The following is a 6,000-nucleotide window of genomic DNA, read 5'->3' as shown; positions in this document are numbered from 1 at the left end:
CAATTTGCATCACAGTATCCCTCAATCACCGCAGAGAAATTACTGTAGTGCAATTCAAAGTTCTGGGTATGTTCTAAATATCCCAAAACTCGTTTCATTTCCATCCAATGAGATTGGCCTGGATTGCTCGTATATCGACTCAGTTTACTTATAGCACAAGCTATATCTGGTCGTGTACAATTCATGATATACATTAAGCATCCCAATACACGAGCATAATCCAATTGTGATATGCTTTGGCCTTTATTCTTTGCTAATGCAAGATTCACGTCAATTGGAGTCTTTACAACTTTAAAGCCCAAGTGCTTGAATTTTTCAAGTACTGTCTTAATATAATGAGATTGTGACAATGCCAGACCTTGAGGAGTCTTATGGATCTTAATTCCCAGAATTAAATCAGCAACTCACAAGTCTTTCATATCAAACTTGCTATTGAGCATACGCTTAGTAGCATTTATGTTGGCAATGTCATTACTCATTATCAGCATATCATCCACATATAGGCAAACAATGACTATGTGATTTGGAACATTTTTAATGTACACACATTTATCACATTCATTTATCTTAAAACCATTTGACAACATTGTTTGGTCAAATTTCGCATGCCATTGTTTGGGTGCTTGTTTTAGTTCGTAAAGAGACTTAACAAGTCTACATACCTTCTTTTCTTTACCTGGAACCACAAACCCTTCAGATTGTTCCATGTAAATTTCTTCCTCCAACTCTCCATTTAAGAAGGCCGTCTTAACATCTATTTGATGAATTTCAAGACCATACACTGCATCTAATGCTACTAACATCCGTATGGACGTAATTCTTGTAACTGGAGAGTATGTATCAAAGTAGTCTAGACCTTCTCGTTGTCTATACCCTTTGACTACGAGTCTTGCCTTGAATTTATCAATAGTGCCATCATCTTTGATTTTTCTCTTAAAAATCCATTTAGAACCCAAAGGTTTATTTCCAGGAGGAAGATCAACCAATTCCCATGTATGGTTGTTCAATATGGATTCTATTTCACTATTGACTGTCTCTTTCCAAAACAATGATTCCGAAGAAATCATAGCTTCTTTAAATGTTTGAGGCTCATTCTCCAATAAGAAAGTCACAAAATCTGGTCCAAATGAAGTAGACGTTCTTTGACGTTTACTACGTCTTGGATCCTCCTGATTACATATACTTTCTTTTGTTTCTTCCCGAGGTCGTTTAGATCCTTCACCAAACGACTCACATTCCTTTTTATACGGATATATATTTTCAAAAAACTCAGCATTATCTGATTCTATAACCGTATTATTATGAATGTCGGGATTTTCTGATTTATGAACTAGAAATCGATATGCTTTACTATTTGTCGCATATCCAATGAAAACACAATCAACGGTTTTCGGTCCTATCTTTACCCTTTTGGGTTTAGGAACTTGCACTTTTGCCAAACACCCCCACATTTTAAAATAATTCAAGTTGGGCTTCCTTCCTTTCCATTTTTCATATGGAATTGATTGTGTTTTGCTATGGGGCACTTGATTTAATAATCGATTAGCCGTAAGAATGGCTTCCCCCCACAAGTTCTGTGGCAAATCAGAACTTATCAACAACGCATTCATCATCTCCTTTAATGTGTGATTCTTTCTTTCCACAATCCTATTAGATTGGGGCATGTAAGGGGCTGTTGTTTGATGAATAATTCCATATTCTAAACATATTTCTTCAAAAAGAGATTCATAGCCAGCTCCCAACCGCATGCAGATGCTAACAGCTCCATGCATGCAGACTCTGCTAAAGACAAGGTTGTCGCTAACGAACTTGGTGCTTCCTTATAGGAATCTAAGTCCTTTTTATTGTAAATTTATAGTAGTTTTACTTCCTGTATTTCCATTATGTCTCTCTAGCTTAGTTATGTCAAGTCCTGTAACTTTAGTTTATTTTTGTTTAAGCATTATTAGGGGGATCAAGCAAGCAAGCAATTGTCTGTACTGGTGTCTCTCCCTCTCGACACTGTGTTGCTTTTCTGTAATAGCTTTCATTAATGCAATCAAGTTTTCTTTCATTCTCATTCTCTTTTTTGTTCTCTCAATTGCTCTTGACATTGGTTTTTCCGTACAACACTGACAGTATCGTCTAGAATATGGAGGGGACCCCAGTTGGCAGATGATAATCGCACAGACATCAGATGCTTAACCTTACGTCGCCCTTCCAAGAAATCTCAGAACGGCACCGCGTAATCTCTACTGTGCTTTCAAATAATCTGACTTTGTTGACATACGAAAGAAGAGAAGGAAATGATAGTGGTTAGGGATGAAAATGGGGCGGGGCGGGGCAGGGCAAGCCTTACCTGCTAACATTTTGACTCGCCCTGCCCTACCCCATTTAGCATTTTTTCGGATTTTTGCCCCGCCCCACCCTGCCTTGCCTTGCCCCGTTTATGTTCATTTATTATTTTTTCTTTTGCAGTATTCTAAAATAAAATTTTAAAATTTTTTATTTGAACCTTGTATAATTAAAGAAGCAATTTGAACCAATTCAAGAGATAAGTTTAATATAGATAACTGAAACTTTGTATAAGAATTGAAAGAGAATTCAACGGGAGAAAGGGAAGTAAGGGGAAAGTGGGAAAACAAAAATGCAAATATATCTTCAATCTTAAAATAGAATTTAAATAGAAAAAAATAAAAAATATATAGTAAAATAGCGACGGTTTCCGATGAAAAATGGAATTTGTTGCTAGTTTTTTCGCTAACATATAGCAAAAGATTTAGAAATGAAATTTCTACCGCTAATATTAGTAGTGTTCATGTTAACTTTAAGGTTAATTACACTATAATATCACTCAATTTTTAGATAGTTTTAAAAAACGTACTTCCCCTGTATTTACCCGAAAAACGGATAGCGTTGAATTTATACGTAGTTTTAAGGATAAGTGATATAAATTGATACAAATTGGGAAAGATATGTAAATGAATATCGAAATTAGTTATAAAAGAAATGAATACAAACCGAATGAACTAGTTAGCCTAAGCCCTCGAGTTTTATCACCTTCAAATTGAATGAAAAATGATTGGTAGAAGAAACAATATGACTAAATATCAAAAGCCCAAAAAGGATAGTATTTGCTCTCTTTTCCTGTATATCTCAGAATGAATCTGATCCTCTACAAATGATGACAATCTTAATATAGTGGGGGAATCCCATTTTATATATAATTAAAAATACATAGTGGGGATCACATGATAGATTAATTAATTAGCTTTTCCTTGATTTAAACCGTGATTTCCGCCGAGATTCTCTACCCAATTGCGGCTATAACGGATTTTTTATTTCTTGGCTCGGTCTCGATCTTGGCCGATATCAATCTTGATCGGTCTCTGGGTATCAAGCTCGATCTTGTCCGATCTCGATATTGATCGGTCTCTTGGCTCGATCTCGATCTTGGCCGATCTCGGTATTGATCGGTCTCTGGGTTTCGAGCTCGATCTTAGCCGATCTCGATATTGATCAGTCTCTGGGGCTCGAGCTCGACAACCTAACTTCACATCATGGCTCGATATTACAATGATGAAACTTGGACCATCATGTTCTAATCTTGATTAATCATAAGAAGGGCAGACTCAGTTTTGACCGTATATAGATAGTCCCATCATTTCCCGAAAAGATGATAATGAGAAACGACATGAATTTCAAAACTTTGACTTGGTGGATGATGATGTCAGTGACGAGCCCGATTATGACGTATGTTACAAGCGTCCCGTCAGTCCAGTTACCACGGCATTAAATGTCTGTCAGTTGTTGGTCGACCACTACCAGTTCTGAACCGTTATCACCAGGCTATAAGTATTCAAACTGTCATCCTCATCCAATCTTTTCACTCAAAAGCTTCTTTTCTATTCTTGCATCTTCTTCAGAAAATCCCTCTGCTTCATACAATTTACATCGCATACAACCCTAATTCTCTTTTCCTTTATTCATCAATGGTGAAAACCTGCAAAACGTTGCCGCAAAAAGAGGTCGCTTCTTCATCACGACCTGCCGGCGGCGAGGATACGGCGGACCTTACCCCGAGGAGTTCGTTCCGGTAGGATGCTCAACTGTCATTGATTTTAAGATTGAAAAACCTTCTTCGGTACCGGGCCGATGTGAGTCGATCTCGAGGTACCAATGTTCAATCACCGAGAAAATTCTCGACAAAGTAAAACATGAATGCAACTGGGGTGACAATCACGTGGTAGTCCCATCACCTGAGGAATCAATTACTACCCACGTGGAAGGGTTCTTATGCGTTTACACTTATCCTTTCACGTTGGGCCCGTTAGATCCTGTCATCGTCGCCTTTTGCAAAAGGTATGATGTGACCCTTGGCCAGATCCATCCTTCTTTTTGGAGAATAGTGATTCTTTCTCCGATTCTTCTCAAGAAAAATCGAGGGGTGCTTTTTCACCCTTAATCACCTTATGCGCCTTTATAGTTCCCGACTCTATCGAGGAGGGTTAATCAAGCTTGCTCGCCGAGCCACCAAGGCGCCATTCTCGAGTATAGATGAGACTTGTGATCGAGGTTGGATGGGCCGATTTGTTCGAGTCAAAACCTCGGACCTGATCCTTGCCGATGACATCCCGTTTCTTGAGAAATGGAACATGAGCCGTGAGTACTTATTTCCCTTCAAGCATTTTAATTTGTGACTACCTTTCATTTTCTTGATCCATCTTTTCTTTCTTGTTATAGCTGTGGCTCGGATTCTGGATCTTAAACAATGGGTTGAAGTTCTAGTGCTGCAGAGATCATAGTCCGAGCGCGCTTGGGTGGAACTATTAAAGGGTCCATGGGAGGCCTGTAGTCAAGGTAAGTCTCTTTCTTAGTTTGTTTATTGCTCGATCTTCTTCACTTGCTTACCCCATTCTTTCCTTTATAGGACTTGGGAAGGATGTTGCCATGATGCCCCTATCTGGTGATGAAGAGGTCCCTGCCCCGAAGCAGGTTAAAAAGAAAAAGAGAAAAGATGCACCGAGTTCCCCGGTCTTGGAAAAGAAAAACCAGCAAAGAGAACTCGCAAGCCCAAGGGGGCTTCGGTATCATGCCTTTGGACTCGATCCGCCGATTAAGGAACGAGCCTGAAGAAGGAGATGAGGAACTAGCCTGTGTACGGGCTAATGTTGTGATACAACAATCCTCTGAATCGACAGAGGTAGATAAGGGAGCTTTGGCCATAATTCCTGAACAAGGAAAAGTCGAGACCATTCCGTCTCGAGCTGATATGGTTGAAGGAGAGACCGAGGGTAGGACCTCTCGGGCAGCAGAAGATATTTCGAAGGACGAGCTCGGGATAGTTGATATTACTGGATCCCCTCAATTTTCGAATGCTATGATCCGCGAGGCCAGCATGTTGGAAGGTTAATCTTACGAGGGCATTCAGGAGTCGACCGATATCCATGGCTTTTTGGATGGGCTGGAGTTCGCTGCTTCGGAGGATATTATTGGGTTCCATGGATTACCGGTACCAAAGAAAACATCATGATCTGGTGCTATTGAATCTTCATCGGGCCCAAAATTGGTGGACCGATTCCCAGCCCCGAGTGTTGATCCCGATTGCAGGCGAAAAATAGTACTCTCCGTCCCGGAGGATGCCCGAGTTTTCTCTTCCCCCCGTGGAGATTTCTAGTTACCTTCGGTTCTTAGTGACCGAAGAGGATTAAACCGTGATGAATGCGGTAGGACCCGCCTGCCTTTTTAACGACATCCAACATGCTCTGAATCGGGTAACTTTGATGGCATCTCTGCTGTTTCTTTTAGACTTAGAGTCGTAGATAATTCTAACATTTTTCCCATGTTTGTAGTCTTCGGCGTTGCATCACGACTTTTTCCTCCGAATCCGAGAGGAGCATGAGGATGAGGTTCGGAACCTCACTGAGAAGGGTGACTCCTACAAACTTCTTAATGAGAAACTTCGAGCAGATTTGGCAGTAGCTCGGGAAGAGCATGAGGAGATGGCTGAGCAGGTATTCC

This window comes from Nicotiana tabacum, chromosome 18 (assembly GCF_000715075.1).
Source record: "Nicotiana tabacum cultivar K326 chromosome 18, ASM71507v2, whole genome shotgun sequence".
In the NCBI taxonomy this organism is placed as follows: Eukaryota; Viridiplantae; Streptophyta; class Magnoliopsida; order Solanales; family Solanaceae; genus Nicotiana; species Nicotiana tabacum.
Note: the sequence above shows the minus strand (reverse complement) of the source record.